At 36.8% G+C, this 27871-nt stretch overlaps 1 protein-coding gene across 9 annotated transcripts in view; it reads left to right on the top strand.

Moving 5' to 3' along the window:
* PUS10 (pseudouridine synthase 10) overlaps positions 1–27871 on the top strand; it is a 66737-nt gene that overhangs the window by 9887 nt on the left and 28979 nt on the right. The window contains exon 1 of one of the 9 annotated variants that reach the window (XM_079941394.1): positions 24815–25179. The exons of the other annotated variants lie outside the window; for them this stretch is intronic. The gene's annotated coding sequence lies outside the window, so the exon portion shown is untranslated. Of the gene's footprint in view, positions 1–24814; positions 25180–27871 lie in introns of those variants that run through there. 9 annotated transcript variants of the gene reach the window in all.

Genomic DNA, 27871 nt, shown 5'->3' on the forward strand with positions numbered 1-27871 from the left:
ATATATATATATATATGTAAGGAAGTTGTGAACCTATAGTTGGTTAGACTAGAGACTTTGTTCAGCCTTTACAAACTTCAAGATCCTATATAGTTTTAAGAAAAATATTTATTATAGTAATTTTTAAATGTTACCTTATATTCATGATTGATTCCTCTAAACTCCTACACCACATTACATTACTGCCACACTAAAATTACCATAGAGTGAATAACCCAGACTTATGCTAATATTAGACTAACCTGGTATTGATGGGAAAAGAGCATTCCAAGTAGGTCCTTTTAAAAGTAAGCACTTTAAAGTCCTGTTCTTCTAGGTTTATCTTTACTACTACAGTTCAGTAGGGGGCAATATTGTACTATCAGTTTGGCCTACTGGCCCCACCTCAGGAGCAGCGTGCGGGGAAAGTTGTTTACTACTGGCTTTTTTGGGTTTTGTTTTTAATTTTTATTGGAGTATAGTTGATTTACAATGTTGTGTTAGTTTCTGCTGTGCAGCAAAGTGAATCAGTTATACATATATCCACTCTTTTTTAGATTCTTTTCCCACATAGGTCATTACAGAGTATTGAGCAGAGTTCCCTGTGCTCTACAGTAGGTCCTTAATTACTATTGACTTTGTTAATTATCCCTTAAATGTTACTTTGGTCGTATGAAACACCTACTTCTCTATATGCAACTTGGTATAGTTTGAGTTTTATTTGTCAAATCAAAACCTTTTTTCTCTCATTTGTTAAACTTTGTGATATTTCCATGCTTTGCACTAAGTACTATAAGTTATACACAGCCCTAGAAAAGTAGCCAAAAATAAAAGCAGTACCATTTCTGTGGTAGCAGTTTATATTTACAAAGTTGTTCTTTTCTTAAATTCTGACAAATGGGTATTCAAAAGACTTTGGATTTTTACTTAAATCGGTGCGGTCTTAGCCAGTTTGGGACCATCATCTCATTAAGAATCTAAAGAAAGCAATGACTCCCTTGTCCTAAAAATGCATGTATTCAGAATTTTGCATGTATTTATATAGGCCTCTTAAACTCCCAGCCATTAACCTAGGATCTTTCTTAATTGGACACTCCAGTAATTTTCCCCCTCTGTAATTGATTGATGTGCTTACTTTTTCTAAAGGGCAATGTTTTTTCTAATTATGATTAGCTCATAGTACAGAATTTGATGAAATCTCTGACTTCAAGTACAGAGAGCTACACTTTCAATTTCATATTGTATGTGTAGGCCTGAGCTGGCTATCTTCATTCATTAACCCAACTCTCTAATTTAGCATGCATATTTTCTACGTTTTATTCATTTTCCGTGACTTCTCAATTTTTATTTTGTATGACAACACCTTGCTTAAATCAGTTTTTGTTCTCTCTTACCCACCATTTAGTACCAACTTAAGGTTCACTTCAATCGATAAACTTTCTGAGCTTACTAAGGAGTTTTCAGACTTTGTAACCCTATTTTTTGGTTAGGTTAGTTAGTTAAGACTTGCTTCAATCTTTATGTGGTGCATTTATCCATGCAAAGCATTTTTACAAGGTTGCTGAATGAGGCACTGAAAAACATGCAAAATTATAGCAATCACTGTCTCGGCCTCTTAGGGATTTTTCAGTAGATTCTTTATGGATGGGTTGGGGAATGTAACCTTGCTAATGTTTTGCATATACAGGCTGCAACATTTTAAGCCATTCAGAGGACATGCAGCAAACCCATCTTCCTTATGAGAGGTGACCCCAATAGCATACCTCTGTGAGCACAACATCAGTATATGGAAGTCTGCATGATCAGAATCACAGAATCATAGATCTGTAGGAGACCTTGGTGACCATCTAGCCTCATTGAAAAATGACATGTATATGGTTGTGATTTGTCAGAGCTCTGGCCATGCCACCATCTCAGGTATAAATCCCTTAAAACCTACTGAGAATCTCTGATGGAGTCCAGGAGTTCCCAACCTTTAAATCTCTGAAAATTTAATGGATCCCCAGTGTCTGTGAATTGGAAAGAAGGTATGTTTGGATGATTTTTTTTCAGCCTCACAGATTGGGATTACTTCACTAATCATCTCACTCATCTCATGTGAAGGGGGGAAGACCAAAGCTTGCCCGATGTGTCACATTTATTGGAATTTGGGTTTGTCTCCCTCATTCACGCTCTTTTTTTTTTTTTTTAAATCCACACCATCTCTCCATCTTTTATACTTAGGCATGTTTTATTTACTTAACTACCTTGGGTCTATGGGCATTGCCTTTTCTTAACTACTGCACTTGGTAAGCCATACACTCGAGAAGGATCAGGGAACAAAAGAATGATAAAATCTAGGCAGAGCTGTTGCATCAGGGGGAACATGGGACTAGACATGGGAGCAGGTTCAGGATTCTGTTATTCCATCTACAATTGGGACGTGTGTTCCAAGGAAGAAAGGATGAGTGACCTGTGATTAGTCAAGGTCTTTGTAGAACCCAAGTCCTGGTTAGTTTAGGGTGGGCAGTCAGCAGTCCAGCTGTCAGGGAGTCAGAGCAGGTATTGAATAGGTTTAATAACTCACTATTAGAGGGTACAGTTGCAGGGAGACCAACAAATAAAGCAAGAACCCTTTCCTGAAGTCACTGAGCCTTGTAGCAAGGAAGCACAAATCATATTCCCGCGAATGAGATGCCATGGTGAAGTAGGACAAGGAGCAAGGCTAATTCTAAAAACCATCACAATAATGTATACTGGATTCAGGAATGCAGTTGGCGGAGTATTCAGACATATGTTTAAATACTTGAAGGTGCGTATGTTTACTTCCTAGCTTTGCTTTTTTCTTGGCCTGAACCAGCTAAGTATAGGCAGAGGAGGCAGCAAGAAAGAAAAGGTTGCTATGGCTAATCCACCAGTGTGGGTGGTTGAGAGGTAGCAGGGTGTGTTAAGAGCATGAGGCAGCCTTAAAATTTTGAAGTTTATGTTTTAATTTGTATGGTCTTATTCCATGAATTGTCACATTTTGCATCTTTAAAATTTTTAGTGAGAAATGGTTATATAACAGAGTTAATAGAAATACAAGATGAAGCAAATCCTTTTTCTATTTCCCCATCAAATGCAACATATTATCACATTGCTACTTACCAACTGTTGAGTTCCTTACCAAACTTTCCTTTTTTTCATTCAGTTTTAGGACTGCATGGCCTAGTGGACTAAGTTTCAGAAAAAGGGAGCTTCTAAATTAGACTCTATTTCAGATTTCTTTTGTTACATAGAGAAGTCATCTCAATTACCCTTTTTGCTGAGATCACCACCATGTTTTAGACTTACTAATTCTCAACTACTAAGTTATTATTTTTGAAAAATCATTCATAATAATTTATATATACAATATATGTATATAAAGTGATAGTTTATATGTGAAACAGCCACACCACCACAATGTGTGCTTATGTTTTAGGAGCAGTGAGATACAACCCCTTTCTTGGAAAAAACAAGGGGCAGTAGCTGCCACCATTTGTTATTTGTAGGACAGTGTGCTGCCTGTGCTGTCTCATTTAATCATAACAACCCCTTGAAGTAGGCAGTGTTATTATTTCTATTTTACAGATGATGAAATTGAAACTCAAGGTTACACTGCTAATAAATAACAGAGCTAGGATTTAAACGCTCATGTATCCAACTCCAAAGTATATGCTTTTGATTATTGCTGTGCCCTACTTACTACCTACACTGTGATTTGGTCAGATAGATATCAGAAGTGGGTTATTGTGTATCTGTGTTTACAGGAGAGGCTTAGTCTAGGTTTTGACCTTTACACTCAAATGGTATAGTATCTTCAAAGTTAGGGAAAGGATTCTTGGTAAAAGTATATATATATATATATATATATATATATATATATATATATATATATATATATGTAGAACCAGAGCTCTTGTAATATTTTAACAAGAGTAATAATTTAACAAACATGATGATAAACCACCAATTTATTTGGTGATTCTCTAAAATTACAACTTTGAAAGTAAAATTAAAATTATATTTTTTAGCACTTTCCCACCACACTTGAGGTCAAGTTTTGTTACCAGATGATTGGAATAGGTACAGAAGAGGTTTTAAATCAAATATCTTTTTACAGCAGATGTTTTAAAATAGAGGAATTTCCATTCACTTTTGTGAGGAGCTACTTCTGTTTTTCCTTTAATCTTAGAACGATTGATAGGTGTGTGTGATGATGAATTATTATGTTATTCCCTTAATAATTAGAAGTGGGCATGTCAGGATTTCAGCCATGTCCTTTTGTCATGTGTACTTCCAAATATCCAAAAAGAGGGAGCTGGTGCCACCCTGAAGTCAGACAAATCCAACTTCATTATTGACTTCTCAGAAATCTCTTCCTTTAGAAGTAGTACTGCTACTTTCTTACCTTTAAAAAAAAAAGAATTAGTAGTATTGATTAATGGTAGTGCTACAGCTGCTCATGCTTCTTTTTTTAAAAAAAATTAGGTTGTACTGCTTAAAATATTGGATGTTATCTTTACAAATCTTTCCTTTTATTTTTTAAAATATTTATTTATTATTTTGGGTGCACTGGGTCTTAGTTGCAGGACGTGGGATCTTCGTTGCGGCACATGGGCTTCTTAGTTGTGGCATGCGAACTCTTAGTTGCAGCATGCATGCGGGATCTAGTTCTGCGACCAGGGATCGAACGCAGTCCCCCTGCATTGGGAGCACAGAGTCTTACCCACTGGACCATCAAGGAAGTCCCACAAATCTTTCCTTTTAAACGAAACTTTGTTTTTCCTTACCAGTATTAATACAGGATCAGTTTTAGTGGAATCTATTTTCTAGAGTAAATACCTTTCAAGGAAATGGTATCTGAGAATTTTTTTTCCTAAGAAAAACTGGGTATCTTTTTCCTTGCCATTATTTTTATTATGCAGAGTTATCTGATTTTTTTTTAATATGATAAATATTTTTCAACCAATTTGGACACTCATCGTTTATAAAACTCTCATGTGAAAGGCCTTAGTTTAGCATTGGATTGTCATTTCACAGTGTTACTTCCTTTTTATTGCTTGTAGCTTTGGGTTTAACAGTTAGTGGGTCGGAGATCAGATGGGTGTATGGCTGTCTCTACAACCTTGACAAGAGTGCTCAGAGCAGGTACTGGCAGAAGGAAGAGGGCAAGTTTTTTATTTAAGGGGTATATAATTATATAAATTTTTATTTAAAAATTTATATGTATGGCAAATTAAAGAGTCATATATTATTTTTATTATCATTTAAAAGCTATTCAGAGAATTCCCTGGTGGTCCAGTGGTTATGACTAGGTGGTTTCACTGCCGTGACCCGGGTTCAATCCCTGGTCAGGAAACTAAGATTCCACAGGCCGCGCAGTGCAGCCAGAAAAAAAAAAAGACAAAGAAAGTTATTCATATAAGTAACTGTTGAAGTATTGATGTGATTGAAACTCTTGATTCTTTTCTCTGGTGGAATCTCAGTTTATCTCTGAGGTGGTTGTTAAAATGTTATTGTGAGTATCTGGGCAGGTATAATGTGAGGGGAACTAATTTGTGGGGAAAAATAAAATGGATTTTATTTAGATGTGGTCATGAAGTATAAAAAAGGAAATGAAATAATGAAATAGCTGCGTTGGTATCAACACAGGTAGCCCTTTTATTCTTATATAAAGAATCATGGGCTTCCCTGGTGGCGCAGTGGTTGAGAGTCCGCCTGCCAATGCAGGGGACACGGGTTTGTGCCCCGGTCCGGGAGGATCCCACATGCTGCGGAGCGGCTGAGCCATGGCCACTGAGCCTGCGCGTCCAGAGCCTGTGCTCTGCAACGGGAGAGGCCACAACAGTAAGAGACCCACGTACCGCAAAAAAAACAAACAAACAAAAAAACAATCACACCTATTAGAATGGTTATTATAAAAGAGACAAGAAATTGCAGGTGTTGGAGAGAATGTAGAAAAAGGGGAACTCTTGTACACCGTTAGTGAGAATATAAATTGGTGCAGCCACTATTGGAACACAGTATGGGGATTCCTCAAAAAATTAAGACTAGAACTATGATACGATCCAGCTATTCCACTTCTGGGTATTTATCCAAAGAATACAAAATTACTAATTTGAAAAGATATATGTACCCCTATGTTCATTCAGCATTATTTACAGTAGCCAAGATATGGAAACAACCTAGATGTTCATTGAAGGATGAATGGGTAAAGAAGATGTGGTATATGTACACAGTGGAATATTACTCAGCCATGAAAATAAGGAAATCTTGCCACTTGCAACACTGTGAATGAAACTTGAGGATATTATGCTAAGTGAAATAAGTCAGAGAAAGACAAAACTGTATGATTTCATTCATATGTGGAACTTAAAAAAACAAATGAACAAATAAAGCAAAACAAAAACAAACTCACAGGGGACTTCCCTCATGGTCCAGCTGTTGAGAATCTGCCTTCAAATGCAGGGGACATGGGTTCGATCCCTGGTCAGGGAACTAAGATCCCACATACTGCGGGGCAACTAAGCCTGCACGCCACAACTAGAGAACCCACGTGCCACAACTACTGAGCCCACGTGCTCTGAAGCCCATGCGTCACAACTAGAGAGAAGCTGGCACACCACAACGAAAGATCCTGTGTGCCACAATGAAAGATCCTGCATGCTGCAACAAAAAGACCCAACACAGCTAAAAATAATAAATAAATATTTTTTAAAAACCCCTCCAAACTCACAGATACAGAGAACAGATTGGTTGTTATCAGACGGAAAGGGGGTTGCAAGATGGATGAAATGGCTGAGGGGGGTCAATTGTATGGTGAAGGATGGTAACTAGACTATTGGTGCTGATCATTTTGTAGTATATACAGATGTCAAATTATAATGTTGTACACCTGAAACTTATATAATGTTATATACCAATTTTATCTCAATTTAAAAAATCAGGGCTTCCCTGATGACACAGTGGATAAGAATCTGCCTGCCAATGCAGGAGACACAGGTTTGATCCCTGGTCCGGTAAGATCCCACATGCTGTGGAGCAACTAAGCCCACACACCACAACTACTGAGCCTGCGCTCTAGAGCCCGTGAGCCACAACTACTGAAGCCTGTGTGCCTAGAGCCCGTGCTCTGCAACAAAAGAAGCCACCGCAATGAGAAGCCCGTGCACCACAACGAAGAGTAGCCCCCACTCACTGCAGCTAGAGAAAAGCCCGTGTGCAGCAACGAAGACCCAACACAGCCAAAAATAAATAATTAAAATAAAAATAAATTTAAAAAAACTTAACTCATTAAAAAAAATAGAATCATAATATAAAATAGTTTCTATTTAGAATTCAGTTCACATCTAGGATTTAAATTTTTTGTGAAGCTGGGGTGTTATGTGTATTGATAATATTTGTTCATTTGGTATTATCACTATAAATTCATATTAGAAACTGTGAGAGAATGATTTTAGTGAGACTTTGGATCGTATTTCTGAAAGCATTACCTGGTAGAATCTCTCCTTATGAAGAAAGTGGGCATGTACACTCAAGCCCTATTGAATAAATCAGTAACCAGGAACGAATGCTAAATTGGTATTCCAAAAGATTTTTTTAAATGCAGACATGTATTCAGGGCACTTCTTCTGGATACATTTTTATTCATGATGCAACCTGAGTTATTTTGTAAATAAGATTAAGATGCACCACATGTGTCTTTTGAAGGGCTTTTAATCATACTCACTACAGGTATAGTGTAATGAATCAGAGTGAGTGTTCAGATAAACAATATTCAATTAGCATAGAGACTTTTTTCCTGAGCTTGTGATATAGTACATCTATTGGATAGCTTGTTGGACATCTTAGGTAGTCTTTTTCCAGTTTGTTTTGTCTTTCATGTTTCTCACATTTTAAGTAATTGCCTCATAGGAAACACAGATTACATGATGTGAGTCCTTGAAGTTGAAATCTATCCTGGAATAGAAATATTTTCATTTTCTTTTTAGCAATTTATGTTATTATATTCATCAGCATTTAACCCCTTCCTTCTCACAGATAACCATTGTCTTTACTCCGAAAGCTAGAGTTGAAATGGGCCTGATTTTGAACTTCATATAAAATGGAATCATAACATGATAAATCTTTTGTGTCTGGCTTCTATCATTTGATGTTATTTTTAAGAGATTCATTCATATTGCTATGTGGAGCTGTAGGTTGTCATTGCTGTACGGTATTCAGTTGCATGAATATACTGCAGTTTATTCATACTACTATTAACAGATATTGAGGACATTTCTAGTTTTTAGCTACTTTCAGCAGTGAAACCATCAACATTCTTGAAGCTTATCCTAGTGCAAATATGCAGGAGTTTATCTATGGTATATGCCTATGAGTGGAATTGCTGAGTCATAAGGAATACATTTCTTTGAGTTTATCAGATAATGCCAAACTATTTTCAAAGTGATTGTACTAGTCTACATTCCCACTTTCATTTATTTTGATCTTTAATTTCTTCAATAATGGTTTACAGTTTTCAGTGTACAGATTTCACACATATTTAAAATAATTTGTCCCTAAGAATTTCATTGTTTTGGGTGCTCTTGTAAGTGGAATTGGAGTTTTATTGCATTTTCCAATTTTTCATTGCTGATCTGTAGAAATGTAGTTGGTTTTTGAAGACTTGTAACCTGCAATCTTGCTAAACTTTTAAAAATAGTTCTAATAGTTTTGTTGTAGATTCCTTAGAATATTTGACCATGTTTTTTTTATTACAAATTCAGATTCTTCAGTTGATAGTGGGTTATTCAAGTTTCCTATTACTTCTTCTGTCAGTTTTGGTAATTTGTATCTTTTGAGGAATTTGTTTCATCTAAGTTGTCAGATTTATTTTCATAAAGTTTTTCATAATGTTCCCCCTTCTTATGGTTTAATGTTTTATTCCATGACAATGGTAATGTGTGTCTTCTCTTCTTTTCCTGTGATCTGTGCAGCTAGAGATTTACCAATGTTATTGATCTTTTCAAAGAACCAGTATTTGGTTTCATTGATTAATTCTGTATATGTTTATTTTATATTTCATTGATTTCTGTTCTTTATTATTTTCTTCCTTCTACTTATTATGGCTTTAATTGTTCTTTTTCTGTCTTCCTAAAGTTGGGAGCTTAGATAGTTTATTTTGGGTTTTTCTTCTTTTGCGCTACAATAGCAGAGTTGATTAGGTGTTCTAGATGCATATGTCCAGCAAAGCCTAAGATATGTACTATCTAGTCTTTAACAGAAAAATGTTGCCAAGCTTTGCTCTAGGGGCTATAATAACCATCTTTATCTTAACTCAATCAGGAATATTATAATCTTACAACATTATATTTCTGTTTTACTGTTCTTAGTGCAATTGTATATCTGTTATGTCTGTATACGTTTTAACCCTACAATACTGTGTTATAATTTTTGCCCTGAAATACATATCTTTTAAAGAAGAGTTGAAAACAATATGCCTACCTATTATATTTACCACAAATTTACCATTTCTAGTGCTCCTCATTTCCTCTAGATCCAAGTTGCCATCTGGTGTCATTTCCCTTCATGTGACTCATGACCCCCACTGAAAAGACCCTCATTTTACCTTCTCCAAAAAAAATAAGTAGTCTTTTAGAGGAGTTAGGGCAGGTCATTCACCTGGCTAAATGAAGTGATGTGGGGGATTTGAAGAGCTACCTCTTTTTTCAAACAGATTTTCAGTCAAACTTCCTTATTTTGCTCCTTCTATCCCCACTTCCAGAATTCCAGAATTCTATCCCACTTCCAGAATTCCTCAGACTTTCGTTGATTGTGGCGTATCAGTGCCAGTTTAGGTTTCAGCTTTTTGTGTGTGTCTCTGTCCTTTACGATTCCTCTATCTGCTTTCCAACTTCCAGATTTCTAACTACACTCCCACTGTCCCCATCCTGGTGGATTTTATGCTCTTTTAACAAATCTCGTTATTTGTTGTTTTAGAGGATTAGCAAAAGTACATACCTGAATTTGATATTCTCTCTTTACCCAGAAGTCCAAATACATTTGCTTACTTTTAAAATATAATTTTTGCATTTGTCTCATTTTAATTTTTATTATAGTTACATTATTTTTATTTACTACATTAAACAAATTACCAAAATCAAAGTATACTGTCTAGTTTCTTTCATCTGTGAGGTTAGAAATACTTTTTTATGCTATAAACAACCCTAATGGAAATCTGTCAATTTAGTTTTTATTTTACAAATTAATTATATGGAAAAATATGAGAAAAGATATTCTTGAAGAAATTTTATATTCTTTTTTGGCAGTTAATAGTAGCGTTCATACCCAATAATGACATTTACAATGTTTGCATATTTTAAGGTTATATAATGGAGGAGTGGTAGGTGGAAGAAAAGGGTAGAAAAAATTCGTTACCAGTTAGACTCATGAGTATATTTACTAATCATTTTTGACATCTCATGAACTTAGGCCTTTTTTATTTGTTTAGTTACTTTAACTTCTATTTTTATATCATATTGTACAAATTAGTGGTAGTATATGAATAACTCATCACACTGCCATTTTCTAGAAATGCACTTGAAATATCCCAGCCACCAAAGCCTTGTCATTAGATCTTGCCATTAGATAGTCTTCACCAAATTATTCGTAGGAATCTGTGGTTCCTTCTTCCTTCTTTTTCTCTCACTGTCTCCATCTCTTTCTCCCCCTTTCCCTCTCCCTTACCTTCCTGCCTTCCCTTGCTCGCTCCCTTCCTTCCAAATACTCTATCAAGGTGTCCTAATAAAGATATTGGCAGGATTCAAACTGGACAAAATTTAAGGTCCAAGGGCCCCTGCCTTTCTCCTTTCCCCAGCGTCATACTGCATTTTGTTGTTGGGTATATGGTTTGATCTGCCTTGATCATTTGCCTTTATGTTTTGCACACCCGTTAACTAGCATTCATGGCTAGAAACTGGCCCAGTGCAGGTGATGTTCCATTCTCAAATTCACAACAAATCACCTTCCTTAAACTTTTAGACTAAAACTAGAACTGAAAGTTTGGAAGGGGCAAGGCTTGAGGAAATCCCCTTTTTTGTTTAATGTGCATTACTAAACAGAGTTAGGAGACCTGCATTATAAAAAACAATTAACATTTTGGTATAATATCTCATTTAAACTTCCAATTATGCAAGAAACAGCATTCTCCCTGTTTTACAGACGAGGAAACAAACACCAAAAGGGCATTTAATTGCCCCAAATTACTTGCTGCTAAGTAGGAAGAGAACTTGAACCCAGTTCTTTCTATTTCAGACTCCCATGCTTTTTCCAGGATTCTTTTTGACCTTCTTCCCATCCCGCCTCTGACACTACTTAGGCAAGTTCCTGGAAAGAAAAAGTGGTAGGCACACTAAACCTTACCAGATCAGAGGAGTTTGTCATTTATTTGGAAAGATTTTGTTTGAAGTTTTCAGGACATTGTTTTAATAAATTTAGAAAGCCTCCAATATTAATACCTTGACACATAAGCTATTTCTCAAATTATAATAAAATTCATTAACTTGGAGAAAGATTTTTCTCTAAAAATAAGATCGTGTTATATGGGGTGGGGGAGGGTGTTGTGTGTACATTTTATAGTTTACAAAACATTCATTCTGTCATCACAGCACTTCTAAAGATAGCTATTGTATTTATGGGGAATGAGGTTTACATTTAAAATGGGCAACTCTTCTCTTTGAATTGATTAAAATTTTGATAAGTATTTCCAAATTGACCTCCTAAAAGATGTTACCAGTTTACAACAGTGTATTACAACCTTGTACCCTTGCCCAAACTGGGCATATCATACTCTTTCGTATTCTAAACCACGCAAAAATTATCTTGTTTAATTTACACTTGTTTGATTTTCAAGTGAGGTTTCACATCTCTTTTGCATGTTTATTAACCATTGGGGTTCCTTTTTATTTGGTTATTTGGCTCTTTAAAATTGATTTGTAAGAGCTCTTTGGACATATGGTTATTGATCCTTTGTCTATTTTATTTCTTTCAGCCTGTCATTTATCTTTGTTTATGGTCATTCAACAAACTTAAATTTCTAATTTTTGTGGAACTTTTCAACTAGGAACAAATTTCTCTACATTTTTTCAATTCTTTGTTTGGGCTTACAATTATTTTACAGTTTTCATCTCACATTTCATAAATTTATTCGTATGTGGGTTTTTTTAACGTGTTTTCATTTTTTATTTTAATTGTAATCTGAGTAGGTTTTTTTTTTTAATAACATTTTCTATTTGGTTACTAGGAAAGTAATGTGTGTATGTTTGTGTGTCTTGATATTTATCTTGTAACTGCCCAACTTTCTAGCCTCTATTATTAATTCTAGTGATATTCCCCTAAAAATAATTCTATTATTAATTAATTCTGAATTAATTCTAATTCAGTTGGTTATCTAAATATGCTGTTACCTTATTTGCAAATAATGATCATTATTCTACTCTTTTTTTCCTACTATTTATGTGTATATTTATTGTATATGTGTGTATGTATGTATGTATGTGTGTGTATTTATCTTATAGACTTGACTAGGACCTCCAAAACATGTTACCTAATGGTAATACAAGTGACTCTTGTCTTAACCCTCAATAATAGGAATGTTTCTAGAGTTTAAATATTAATTATGTTGTTAACTCTTTTCTGATACATACTCTTTATCTATTTAAGGAAGTTTGCTTCCATTCCAAGTATAGGAAGTTTTTTGAATCAGGAACAGATATTTTGCAGACATATTTTTCTCTTTTTAGCTATTATTATAGTCAAGTAAATGAATTGATTTTCTTATGTTGAACTTTTGTTGTTTTCCTGAGATAACATTTTTCAGTCATTTTATTTACATAAAAATTTGACTTATTAATATTTTATATAGGATTTTTACATATATACATAAATATGTATATATATATGTAAATAAGAATAGCCTATTATCTACCATTTTTATGCTACCTTTGGTTTGGGTATTAAATTATGCGATTAGATTACATATTGGATTATGGTTTGAATATTAGATTAAGCTATGTGGATTTAATTATCAGGCTTTCTATCATTTTAAAAAATTTTTTTAATTTATTTATTTTTTATACAGCAGGTTCTTATTAGTCATCAATTTTATATACATCAGTGTATACATGTCAATCCCAATCGCCCAATTCATCACACCACCATCCCCACCCCCCCCTGTGGCTTTCCCCCCTTGGTGTCCATATGTTTTTCTCTACATTTGTGTCTCAACTTCTGCCCTGCAAACCGGTTCATCTGTAGCATTTTTCTAGGTTCCACATACATGCGTTAATATGCGATATTTGTTTTGCTCTTCCTGGCTGACTTCACTCTGTATGACAGTTTCTAGAGCCATCCACGTCTCAACAAATGACCCAATTTCGTTCCTTTTTATGGCTGAGTAATATTCCATTGTATATATGTACCACATTTTCTTTATCCATTTGTCTGTCGATGGGCATTTAGGTTGCTTCCATGACCTGGCTATTGTAAATAGTGCTGCAATGAACATTAGGGTGCATGTGTCTTTTTGAATTATGGTTTTCTCTGGGTATGTGCCCAGTAGTGGGATTGCTGGATCATATGGTAATTCTATTTTTAGTTTTTAAAGGAACCTGCATACTGTTCTCCATAGTGGCTGTATCAATTTACATTCCCACCAACAGTGCAAGAGGGTTCCCTTTTCTCCACACCCTCTCCAGCATTTGTTGTTTGTAGATTTTCTGATGATGCCCATTCTAACTGGTCTGAGATGATACCTCATTGTAGTTTTGATTTGCATTTCTCTGATAATAGGTGATGTTGAGAGCTATCATGTGCTTCTTGGCCATCTGTATGTCCTCTTTGGAGAAATGTCTATTTAGGTCTTCTGCCCATTTTTTGGTTGAGTTGTTTGTTTTTTTAATATTGAGCTGCATGAGCTGTTTATATATTTTGGAGATTAATCCTTTGTCTGTTGATTCGTTTGCAAATATTTTCTCCCATTCTGAGGGTTGTCTTTTCGTCTTGTTTATGGTTTCCTTTGCTGTGCAAAAGCTTTGAAGTTTCATTAGGTCCCATTTGTTTATTTTTGTTTTTATTTCCATTACTCTAGGAGATGGATCAAAAGAGATCTCGCTGTGATTTATGTCAAAGAGTGTTCTTCCTATGTTTTCCTCTAAGAGTTTTATAGTGTCCGGTCTTACATTTACATTAAACTCCATTTTGAGTTTATTTTTGTGTATGGTGTTAGGGAGTGTTCTAATTTCATTCTTTTACATGTAGCTGTCCAGTTTTCTCAGCACCACTTATTGAAGAGACTGTCTTTTCTCCATTGTATATCCTTGCCTCCTTTGTCATAGATTAGTTGACCATAGGTGCGTGGGTTTATCTCTGGGCTTTCTATCTTGTTCCATTGATCTATATTTCTGTTTTTGTGCCAGTACCATATTGTCTTGATTACTATAGCTTTGTAGTATAGTCTCAAGTCAGGGAGTCTGATTACCCCAGCTCCATTTTTCTTCCCTCAAGACTGCTTTGGCTATTCGGGGTCTTTTGTGTCTCCATACAAATTTTAAGATTTTTTGTTCTAGTTCTGTAAAAAATACCATTGGTAATTTGGTAGGGATTGCATTGAATCTGTAGGTTGCTTTGGGTAGTATAGTCATTTTCACAGTATTGATTCTTTTAATCCAATAACATGGTATATCTGTCCATCTGTTGGTATCATCTTTAATTTCTTTCATCAGTGTCTTATAGTTTTCTGCATACAGGTCTTTTGTCTCCCTAAGTAGGTTTATTCCTAGGTATTTTATTCTTTTTGTTGCAATGGTAAATGGGAGTGTTTCCTTAATTTCTCTTTCAGATTTTTCATCATTAGTGTATAGGAATGCCAGAGATTTCTGTGCATTAATTTTGTATCCTGCAACGTTACCAGATTCATTGATTATCTCTAGTAGTTTTCTCGTGGCATCTTTAGGATTCTCTATGTATAGTATCACGTCATCTGCAAACAGTGATGGTTTTACTTCTTCTTTCCCAATTTGTATTCCTTTTCTTTCTTTTTCTTCTCTGATTGCTGTGGCTAGGACTTCCAAAACTATGTTGAATAATAGTGGTGAGAGTAGACATCCTTGTCTTGTTCCTGATCTTAGAGGAAATGCTTTCAGTTTTTCACTATTGAGAATGATGTTTGCTGTGGGTTTGTCATATATGGCCTTTATTATGTTGAGGTAGGTTCCCTGTATGCCCACTTTCTGGAGAGTTTTTATCATAAATGGGTGTTGAATTTTGTCAAAAGCTTTTTCTGCACCTATTGAGATAATCATATGGTTTTTCTTCTTCAATTTGTTAATATGGTGTATCACATTGATTGATTTGCATATATTGAAGAATCCTTGCATCCCTGGGATAAATCCCACTTGATCATGGTGTATGATCCTTTTAATGTGTTGTTGGATTCTGTTTGCTAGTATTTTGTTGAGGATTTTTGCATCTATATGTATCAGTGTTATTGGTGTATAATTTTCTTTTTTTGTAGTATCTTTTTCTGGTTTTGGTATCAGGGTGATGGTGGCTTCATAGAATGGGTTTGGGAATGTTCCTTCCTCTGCAATTTTTTGGAAGAGTTTGAGAAGGATGGGTGTTAGCTCTTCTCTAAATGTTCGATAGAATTCACCTGTGAAGCCTTCTGCTCCTGGACTTCTGTTTGTTGGAAGATTTTTAATCACAGTTTCAATTTCATTACTTGTGATTGGTCTGTTCGTATTTTCTATTTCTTCCTGATTCAGTCTTGGAGGGTTATACCTTTGTAAGTATTTGTCCATTTCTTCCAGGTTGTCCATTTTATTGGCATAGAGTTGCTTGTAGTAGTCTCTTAGGATGCTTTGTATTTCTGCAGTGTCTGTTGTAGCTTCTCCTTTTTTCATTTCTAATTTTATTGATTTGAGTCCTCTCCCTCTTTTTCTTGATGAGTCTGGCTAAAGGTTTATCAATTTTGTGTATCTTCTCAAAGAACCAGGTTTTAGTTTTATTGATCTTTGCTATTTTCTTTGTTTCTATTTCATTTATTTCTGCTCTGATCTTTATGATTTCTTTTCTTCTGCTAACTTTGGATTTTGTTTGTTCTTTTTTCTCTAGTTCCTTTAGGTGTAAGTTTAGATTGTTTATTTGAGATTGTTCTTGTTTCTTGAGGTAGCCTTGTATAGCTATAAACTTCCCCCTTAGAACTGCTTTTGCTGCATCCCATAGGTTTTGGATCGTCGTGTTTTCACTGTCATTTGTCTCTAGGTATTTTTTGATTTCCTCTTTGATTTCTTCAGTGATCTCTTGGTTATTTAGTAATATATTGTTTAGCCTCCATGTGTTTGTGTTTTTTTCATTTTTTCCCTGTAATTGATTTCTAATCTCATAGTGTTGTGGTCAGAAAAGATGCTTGATATGATTTTAATTTTCTTAAATTTACTGAGGCTTGATTTGTGACCCAAGATGTGATCTATCCTGGAGAATGTTCCGTGTGCACTAGAGAAGAAAGTGTAATCTGATGTTTTTAGATGGAATGTCCTATAAATATCAATTAAATATATCTGGTCTATTGTGTCGTTTAAAGCTTCTGTTTCCTTATTAATTTTCTGTTTGGATGATCTGTCCATTGGTATAAGTGAGGTGTTAAAGTCCCCCACTATTATTGTGTTACTGTCGATTTCCTCTTTTAGAGCTGTTAGCAGTTGCCTTATATACTGAGCTGCTGCTACATTGGGTGTATATATATTAATTGTTATATCTTCTTATTGGACTGATTCCTTGATCATTATGTAGTGTCCTTCCTTGTCTCTTGTAACATTCTTTATTTTAAGGTCTATTTTATCTGATATGAGTGTTGCTACTCCAGCTTTCTTTTGATTTCCATTTTCATGGAATATCTTTTTCCATCCCCTCACTTTCAGTCTGTATGTGTCCCTAGGTCTGAAGTGGGTCTCTTGTAGACAGCATATAGATGGGTCTTGTTTTTGTATCCATTCCGCAAGCCTGTGTCTTTTGGTTGGAGCATTCAATCCATTCATGTTTAAGGTAATTATCGATATGTATGTTCCTATGGCCATTTTCTAAATTGTTTTGTTTTTGTTTTTGTAGGTCCTTTTCTTCTCTTGTGTTTCCCACTTAGAGAAGTTCCTTTAGCATTTGTTGTAGAGCTGGTTTGGTGGTGCTGAATTCTCTTAGCTTTTGCTTGTCTGTAAAGCTTTTGATTTCTCCATCAAATCTGAATGAGATCCTTGCTGGGTAGAGTAATCTTGGTTTTAGGTTCTTCCCTTTCATAACTTTAAGTATATCATGCCACTCCCTTCTGGCTTGTAGAGTTTCTGCTGAGAAATCAGCTGTTAACTTATGGGAGTTCCCTTGTATGTTGTCATTTTTCCCTTGCTGCTTTCAATAATTTTTCTTTGTCTTTAATTTTTGCCAATTTGATTACTATGTGTCTTGGCATGTTTCTCCTTGTGTTTATCCTGTATGGGACTCTCTCTGCTTCCTGGACTTGGGTGGCTATTTCCTTTCCCATGTTAGGGAAGTTTTCGACTATAATCTCTTCAGATATTTTCTCGGGTCCTTTCTCTCTCTCTTCTCCTTCTGGGACCCCTATAATGTGAATGTTGTTGCATTTAATGTTGTCCCAGAGGTCTCTTAAGCTGTCTTCATTTCTTTTCATTCTTTTTTTTTTTTTATTCTGTTCCGCAGCAGTGAATTCCACCATTCTGTCTTTCAGGTCACTTATCCGTTCTTCTGCCTCAGTTATTGTGCTATTGATTCCTTCTAGTATAGTTTTCATTTCAGTTATTGTATTGTTCATCTCTGTTTGTTTGTTCTTTAATTCTTCTAGGTCTTTGTTAAACATTTCTTGCATCTTCTCTATCTTTGCCTCCATTCTTTTTCCGAGGTCCTGGATCATCTTCACTATCATTATTCTGAATTCTTTTTCTGGAAGGTTGCCTATCTCCACTTCATTTAGTTGTTTTTCTGGGGTTTTATCTTGTTCCTTCATCTGGTACATAGCCCTCTGCCTTTTCATCTTGTCTACCTTTCTGTGAATGTGGATTTTGTTCCACAGGCTGCAGGATTGTAGTTCTTCTTGCTTCTGCTGTCTGCCCTCTGGTGGATGAGGCTATCTAAGAGGCTTGTGCAAATTTAGGCTTTCTATCTTTTGTCTTTGGAAAATTTTAGCAACAAAGGAGTAATCTGTTTCTGTTTCTTGAAGTTCTGGTAGACTACACTTAAGAAAACATTTTAGGGAGTACTAAGGGGAGATCTTTATTACTTTTTCTGTTTATTCTGTTGAAGGTTATTGGTCTATATGGGTTTGTTCATTCATCTTGAGTCAAATTTTAATTATTTGTATGTTTCTTCAAAATTGTTCATTTCAGTCACATCAGTAGTTCTCAGAGTGTTGTGTAGGGACTACTAGGTGTCCTTGCAAGAGATTCATAAGGCCAAAAGTATTTTCATAATATATATAATTATTTGCCTTTTTCATTCTCATCCTCTCAAGAGTATACAGTGGAGTTTTCCAGAGGCTACATGATATGTACTATTGCAGCAAATTGAATGTAGAAGCAGATATGAAAAAACAGCTATCTTTTATTAAGATATATACTGAGGAAATTGCAAAAATGTACTGCATTGCCATTCTTCTAAATTATTTTGTTTGAAAAATATAATATTTTAAAAATGTTAGCATGTAGTAGATTTATTACTTTGTTATCAATTTTAGATGAATTAATATTTTTAAATTTTTTAGTTTTAATTACTAATATTATAAATATTGATAGATATAACCAACATAAACAAAAGCTATATTGGGTTCTCAAAAATGTTTAATACTGTAAAAAGTCGTGAAACCAAACTGTTTGAGAACCACTGATCTAGATTTAATAATTTAATTTTTTTGAAAATGCATGTACTTATCAGCTATGTTTCTTGAAATCTTCTTTGAATAGAATATTCTGCCTTCTGCCTTATGGGTATGTTTTTATCTATCTATCTATATATATATATATGTATATATACGCACACACACACATACACACACATATATACATACATATATATATCTGCATCTGTACGTACACATACGTATTTGCTGCATCTTTGTTTTTTACATATTTATTGTGTGTCTCTTCATGTGTGCTTGTGAGCAGAACCCCAATGTAGATAGAAGAACTGGCCCACTTGGTATTTTGGATCTTCTTTGTGGCTGATTTTGTCCACAGGCCAAGTTTACAGAAGTGACTTAGATATGTGAACTGGCAGACTTCTGATGGTCGGCCTGGATGAAAGGCATGGAGTTCCTGATCTGTAGCAGAAAGAGTGGGAGGCTCTCCCAGGGAGGTTGCTGTCATAGGCCAGCCCTATGCTCTGATGGTTACATTGGATTTCTTTTTTTGTGGTACACGGGCCTCTCACTGCTGCGGCCCCTCCCATTGTGGAGCACAGGCTCTGGATGCTCAGGCCCAGCGGCCATGGCTCACGGGCCCAGCTGCTCCGCGGCATGCAGTATCCCCCCCAGACCGCGGCACGAACCCATGTCCCCTGCATCGGCAGGCGGACTCTCAACCACTGCGCCACCAGGGAAGCCCTACATTGGATTTCTTGAAACCCATATTGTGTCCAAGGTAGGAATCCAGAAAACTCCCTAGACTGAGTCTGCTATATACAGGATCCTGGCCACTATGAATCCCATGGTCAGTACTTTTCTGGGGCCTGCAGTCTATGCATGCCAGCTGTCTGTCCTCAGTGTACCCTCTTCCCCAATCCCATCAAGATGGACTATTTGATCTTCTTATCCATGATGACTATCTAGAAGCCTCTGGCTCTGAAGGCCAGTGCCTGTGGAGATGTACTGCAGGGCACAGATGAGATGCCTGGGCCTGGTACCTCCTGCCTGCTACCTGTGCACTGGGAGCTCCTTCTTGGAAGGGAATAATCCAGCACAGTGAGGCATAGGGTTACAAGCCAAGACCTAGGACAGGGTTTTAGCTGTTAAAGCCTCAACTTATTCTTTCAGCAAAAGGGCTGAGGACTGTTGAACAAGGGTTAGTTTGAAGGCATTGAGATCCAAGACTGGAAAAGACCCTAATCCTTCTCCTTGCTGTACCTGTCAAAATCATTTCCTTTATCCAGAGGCAGGTTGAGCAATTGCTTGGATTTTTTCAGTAGCCTCCTAAAAGCTGTCCCTGCTTCCATGCTTGTCCCCTACCACTTTAAAAAGTAAATCAATTCATGTCCTTCCTTTGCTTACCCTCCTGTGTCTCCCCATCTCCCTCAGAGTAAAAGCAAAGTCCTTTAATTGCCTACAAGGTCCTGTACTGGCCCTGCCCTACCACTGCACCTTAGTTCTTTGACTTCATCACTTGATACTTGTTCTCTTTCCTGACTGTTCCAGCCACATTGGACACAACAGGCACACTTCTGCCTCAGGGCCTTTGCATTGCTATTCTCTCTGCCTAAAATATTTCTCCCTCAGATATATGTATGGCTTATTCCCTCACCTCCTTCATATCTTTTTTCCTTCTCAGTGAGGCTTTCCCTTACTACCCTGTTTAAAATTGCAAATTGCTCTTCTTCCATTCCTCTTTCCTGTCTGTTACTTTTCTCCACTGTATTTATCATTTCTCATTGCATTTATCACATAAAACAGCATGTGATTTGTTTACTTATTTTGCTTGTTTTCTGTTTGACTATAAATTTTGTAAGGACAGGGATTTGTGTCTGTTTTGTCTACTAATATATGCCTACCACACATGGACACAATGTTATTTGTCATTGACTATAGTCACTCTGGACCATATCCAGCATGTCTTACGCAGGTTCCCAGCAGCAGCAGCAGTGGCAATTTATATCTATCCAATGATCAGAGTAAGAGGAAGAAAGGGGGAATGGGAGGAAGGAGGTTTTTCCTTCTCCTCTGCTCCCCAGGGACCCTCATACTTTTTTTTTTTTTTTTTTTTTTTGCTGAAAAACACAAAACCTTTGAGGTTGAGATAATATCCTTAGAGAAAGAGAGAGAAAATTACGTTCCGCAGTAAATAACAGTTCTATACTTTTTAACATGTTATATAAAAAGAACAGAAAATTAGAAAATGTCTGGCTTCATTTTCGTTTTTCTCAACCCTGTGGAGAAAGAAAATGTAGAGGATTGGGGTGGGTTTTTAAAGATGGCTAACAGAACATTTATTTATCAAAAGAGACATCCAGACTCAGTGTGTTAGTTTTACATCACAGGTCTGACATCCGAGATTCTGGGGAAAAGAAGAGTGGCAGGGAGGTGACGGTGGTGAGGAGACATGGGGGTAGCTAAGTGGAAGAGTCTAGAGGGGTTCTAGGAGGATATTCTCCCTACCTCTCTTTCTGCCACCATTCCTGACACCAAACCTGACCCAAGGTGAGGAGCGGGCAGATGTTCAAAGTGTTGCAGACTGCAGGGTGGGGAGGAGGAGGAGGAAAGCTCAGGCAGTTTTGCTGGGTGGGAAGAGGGAATAAGAGTTTCTATTGTTACTAACATCATTATTGAGCCTAGTTCCCAACTGGCTATTTGTATGCAAGAAAAATACATAAAAGAGTGTGTGTGTGTGTGTGTGTGTGTGTGTGTGTGTGTGTGTGTGTGTGTGTTGGGAGAAGAAGAAAGAGCAGGGCGTAGTACTTATAGCTGCCCATACAACTATTGTCATTTCCCTGTTGGTGCATGTCTATATTTGCTTTACCCTTGTAATTATAAATGAGTCCAAGAGATGTGTAGGATTCAAAAGACTTCAGAGTTTTAAGGGCATTAGTGGTAATTTAGAAACCCCAGCACCACTGTCGATCACCAAGTCCTGCTGGTCTGTGTCTTTATTGTCTCTTACAGCTGCCCCCTCCTCTCCATTCCTACCGCCACTGCCATATGTGTTATTTCTTACTTGAATTACTGCTTTCGTTTACGAAACGTCTTCATTTCCCTTAGTTCCATCTTCTTCCTCTAGTTCCCACTGCAACCAGAGTGAGCATTCCTGATGACAAATGTGACCATGCTACTCCACTGCTTAAAATCCTCTGTGGCACCATATTGCCTTAAGTGTAAAATCTAAACCTCTTAGCATGGGTACACTAGTTCTATGACCTTAGTCCTGCTTCCTCCTTTGCACTTCGCAGCCACACGTCCTCAGCTCTTTAGGGACCACTAACCTTTAGTTCCCAGAACCTTCCTCATGCTCCGTGACCTTTGCACAACAGTTTCCTCTATTTGGAATGTACTTTCCCCACTCTTCACCCAGTTAATTCTCAATCCCTGATTCTTCAGAGCTCAGATTAGGTGTCACTTCTTGATAACTCTAATGCCAAGACTGAGCTGAGGATGCCCTAAGTGTCCACTCAGAATATGTCCTTGTCACAGCCCCCACCATTCTGTATTTTTATTTGTATTAATATTATTAATCATTATTATGGTTTTATTATCATTTTACTTACCTTTATTCTCTCCTAGTTCACGAGTTCCCTTATGGGCAGAAACTAGTCTTTCAGGTCTGTTTTCTCAGTAAAGATATCACCACATAGGAGGTACCCCCCAAATAATGAAGTGTTGAGCCCCTTTATCTTATAGTTGAGAAACCAAGACTCAGAGAGGTAAGCCACCTTGCAAAGTGCTCACACAATGTTTAGAGTCTAGTGTTTGTTTCCCTCTGTCAGGAATTACAGATTCAGGTGTCTGTAAGGGCCAGATAGGCAACAAATATGAGAGAAGTGGATTGTCTTTTTTACAGTCATTCTGACATTTTTCTGAACATATGCCTGTTTCACACTGTATTTTCCCATGTATAATAAAGAAATATTTTTGTACAAGAAATACTTTATTTTTCTCTTAAGCTACCGCATAAGAAAAACGATAGTGTGAATATGATGGTTATATTGTGACTTGATCAATTATAGAAGATCAAATGTGCTGCCATGGGAATTTGTATACACATAATGTGGCACTTCCTGTTATGGTTTCAATCTTTGGATTCATGCCCTAGCTTGGCACTCAAAATCTGCTGACCTTTCCAGTTTCATCTCTAGTCTCTGAACCCCTACTCACATTTATGTACACACATACATACCCCAAGCTCCAACTTTACTGAATTGTAGTTCCCCAACATGCCTTTTTTTCTTTTTATTGAAGTGTAGTTGATTCACAATGCTGTGCCAATCTCTGCTGTGCACCACAGTGACTCAGTTTTATACACATAGACATGATTTTCTATATTCTTTTCCATGATGGTTTATCCCAGGAGATTGGATATAGTTGCCTGTGCTATACAGTAGGACCTTGCTGTTTATCCATTCTAAATGTAATAGTTTGCATCTACCAACCGCAGACTCCCAGTCCATCCCTCTCGGCAACCACAAGTCTGATCTCTATGTCAGTGAGTCTGTTTCTGTTCTGTAGATAGGTTCATTTGTGCCATATTTTAGTTTCCACATGTAAGTGATATCATATGGCATTTGTCTTTCTCTTTCTGACTTCACTTAGTGTGATAATACTTGCATCCATGTTGCTGCAAATGGCATTATTTCATTCTTTTTTTACGACTGAGTAGTATTCCATTGTATATATGTACCACAGCTTCTTTATCCATTCATCTGTCAATGGACATTTAGGTTGTTTCCATGTTTTGGCTATTGTGAACAGTGCTGCTAATGAACATAGGGGTGCATGTACCTTTTTGAATTATAGTTTTTTCTGGGTATGTGCCAAGGAGGGGGTTACTGAATCATATGGTAATTCTAATTTTAGTTTTCTGAAGAACCTCCATACTGTTCTCCAGCAGTACAACTTACATTCCCACCAACACTGTAGGAGGGTTCCCTTTTCTCCACACCCTCTACAGCATTTGTTATTTGTAGACTTTTTAAGATGGCCATTCTGACCGGTGTGAGATAGTACCTCATTGTAGTTTTGATTTGCATTTCTCTAATAATTAGTGATGTTGAGCATCTTTTCATGTGCCTATTGGCCATCCATATGTCTTCTTTGGAGAAATGTCTATTAAGGACTTCTGCCCATTTTTCAATTGGGTTGTTTGCTTTTTTGTTGTTGAGTTGTATGAGCTGTTTGCCCTTGTCGGTTGCATCATTTGCAAATAATTTCTCCCATTCTGTAGGTGGTCTTTTCATTCTTTTTATGGTTTCCTTTGCTGTGCAAAAGCTTGTAAGTTTGATTAGTCCCATTTGTTTATTTTTGTTTTTGTTTCTATTGCCTTGGGAGACTGACCTAAGAAAATATTGGTACGATTAGAGAATGTTTTGCCTATGCTCTCTTCTAGGAGTTCTGTGGTGTCATGTCTTATGTTTAAGTCTTTAAGCCATTTTGAGTTTATTTTTGTGCATGGTGTGAGGGTGTGTTCTAACTTCATTTATTAAATGCAGCTGTCCAACTTTCCCAGTACCACTTGCTGAAGAGACTGTCTTTTTCCCGTTTTATATTCTTGTCTCCTTTGTTGAAGATTAATTGATGATAGGTGTGTGGGTTTATTTCTGGGCTCTCTATTCTGTTCCATTGATCCATATGTGACAACATGCCATTTTTAATTCCTCCCCTTCTCTCTCTGTTCTTCCTTCCTTCCTTCCACCTCTGATTGAATCAGCCTCAATCCCTGGCCTTACTGTAACCCACTCTCATAGTTTGGTGCTGGATGCACCCCCAGCTCAGAACTCTAAGCTTAAAAGCCATTCCCTGGACTTCCCTGGTGGCACAGTGGTTAAGAATACGCCTGCCATTGCAGGGGTCACAGGTTCGGTCCCTGGTCCAGGAAGATCCCACATGCTGCGGAGCAACTAAGCCCCTGCGCTGCAACTACTGAGCCTGCACTCTAGAGCCCGGAGCCACAACTACTGAGCCCATGCACCACAACTGGTGAAGCCCACATGCTCTAGGGCCCGCGGGCCACAACTACCGAACCTGCTTGCTGCAGTTACTGAAGCCCACACGCCTAGAGCCTATGCTCCGCAACAAGAGAAGCCACCGCAACAAGAAACCCGTGCACTGCAACATAGAGTAGCCCCTGCTCGCCACAACTAGAGAAAGCCCGCACACAGCAACAAAGACCCAACGCAGCCAAAAAATAAAAAGGAAAAAAAAAAAAAAATTCCCAGGCATAGAGTTTCCATGATGTGTGTATACAGGTATATGCTTATGTGTGTGTGTCTGTATGTCTGTGTATGGCCAGAGTGCACAAGCACTTTTAGCAAGCACGTTATTCAACTGCCCCATTTAACAAAGCTGAGCCCAGGATTAAATTCTGTGGTTTCTGAATTTTCAGGAGGTGACATGCTGCCTTTGGTATCAAATTTGATTAAACTTGATAACTTTAATGCCATTTGGTTCTGTTGGGGAGGAAGAATTAAATTGCTTACTCTAGAGAATGAATTTTTTCCACTAAGGAAAAGAACATTTATTAAAATTATCTTGGTGACTGAAAGGGGGAAATGTACTTCTTTTTCCTCAGCAGAAGCAGGTCCAAGGCATTATTAGCACGTGATAAAAATTGAATAATTGAGCAACACTGACTACTTTGGGATTCAGGTTTCCAGCCCCTGCTGTGTGATTAGTTCAGTTCAACCTGCTGGCATGCTTAAGCAGGGAGCCTGCAAAGGATTAGGAAGGAAAAACCCTTTAACAAATCTCAGGTACTGAAGACATTTGATTTAATTTTACATGTTACAAAGGTAATCTGGTTTCCCTTGGCAACCTCCAGTTCTACCCTACTTTATAATCAGAGGATGGCAGGTAGATTACAGACTTGATGGCATCATCTGGAAGTGACCATAGGGAACAGAGTTTGCCTCAAAAGAGGAGAGAAAAAGGTCAACATAAAAGGACAGAAGAGTCTGAGTTCCCTTAAAAAAAGGACAGATAGTTCTCTATAACTCAGATACCCATGAGGGTTTCATTGATGAGGGAGGTTCCAGAACTACTTATAGCAGAGCAGTTTGGGACATGAGGGAAAGGGATCAAGCCTTTTAAGTCTTTAAAGGGATAATAATTTTATTACTTGTGAAATACAGATAAGGTTTTAATTCAAAAATGACAGTAATAGTTACCATTTATTAAGTACATGCCAGGAATCTTACTTGATTCTTTACATACATAATTTCATTAAATCCTTATAATATCTCTGCAAGGGGAGTATTAATATCCCTTTACAGATGAGGAAACAAGTATTTATTGATCTGTTAAATAAAGTATGGAGGCTGAAGGAAGGTGGGGTAACATTGAATACAAGGTTTCAACTTTAGTCGATTTATTTATTTTTTTATTATTTATTTTTTCTATGATCTCAAAGTCCTATAAGTCTTAATAGCCCCTGTTACAAAACAGTATACTAAGTAATGTCCATTAATGATGACCTTTAGCCATCCAGAAAATTTTAAATTACAATCATCTTAGTCTAACTCTCTTATTTTATACATTAGGAAACAGAGTGCCAGAAATCTGGTAAAGCCTAAAGCCAGGTCTTCTGACAACTCATAATTTGTGTATTACACCATGCCCATGCACTTTCAGAGAGAGCTTGAGTAAATGGAAGGCAAGAAGGAAGGGGTCTTGCAGCGCTATAAATGGTATTAGTTTGAGCTAGCAAAGTAAACAAACTAACAGATCGGAAGGTACTGATGAGACATTTAGGCATTGGGAACAGTTCTAGTTCTTACCTAGCTAGTGATTAATTTATTCTGCTTGGCTCATGTCTGAACAAAGTAATGCACATAATGTTTCCAAATGATCCTAAGTCTTTAGCAGTCTCTGGTGCCCCACCAGCCACTTGAAGTTTAAAAGGACAGGGTTCTACATATGAACAACAAAAGCTGTCTCTCTCTCTCTCTGTCTCTCTGTCTCTTTCTCTTTGTCTTTGTCTCCCTGTCTCTCTCTCTCTGTGTCTTGCTCTCTCTGTCCCTCTCTTTCTCCAGGTCTTGAAGTGGATGTGACTGGCCATTTTTGTGACATGTAGAAGCAGAGACTACTTATGGCATTTTATTGACTTACACACGTATGCTTCTGTCATGTTCACAGAATGCTGTATATACAAGGCAGGCCATGTATTACCTTTCTTTAAGGTGAAAGCTATGGGAGTCTAATGGCAAACTGAGAAATCTTAGTGTCACACACTTACCATGCAAAGCATTTTATATGAATTTCACTTAATCCTCATAATGACCATGATTGTGAATGTTATTGTTTTCATTTTAGCAACTTTTTCAGTTTTTTATTAATCCTTCCCAGAACATTCTCCCTAGCATTTAATTATGAGAATTTTCAAAACTATATTAAAGTTGAAAGAATTGTACAGTGAACACCCATATACCCACCTAGATTCTATACTTGTTGCTATTTTTCTTTATTTGCTTTATTATATACCTATCAATTTATCCAGCCACCCATCTTAGTTTTTGTTGTATTTCAAAGTGAGTTATAGACATTAGCACATTTTACTCCTGAACACTTACATGTGGATATCATTAATTAGAGTTAAAAATGTTAGCTCTATTAAAAAAACAAAAAAAACTGAGTCCTTCTTTGGAGACATAGTATGTACTCCTCAATTACTTTGAACTTTCCCCTATGAAATAGTAAGATATTTAAATATATATATATAAGCTACCCATATTAAAAAACACTTGTAACTCATTAATGAGAAATAGAAATCTGTGGGGAGGAGGGGGATACCACTGTTGAATTCATAGGCCACAGCAAGCCAGCACTACAAAGTGGCATCTTACCTCACTTCTGATTTTAAATGAGATTGAGGTCATTGCTGCATTTCTGAACACTAACTCCTCTCCTGAAAAGGAGAGTTTGATTAGCCAATTACTTAAGCAG

Source organism: Stenella coeruleoalba, assembly GCF_951394435.1.
Source record: "Stenella coeruleoalba genome assembly, chromosome: 13".
In the NCBI taxonomy this organism is placed as follows: Eukaryota; Metazoa; Chordata; class Mammalia; order Artiodactyla; family Delphinidae; genus Stenella; species Stenella coeruleoalba.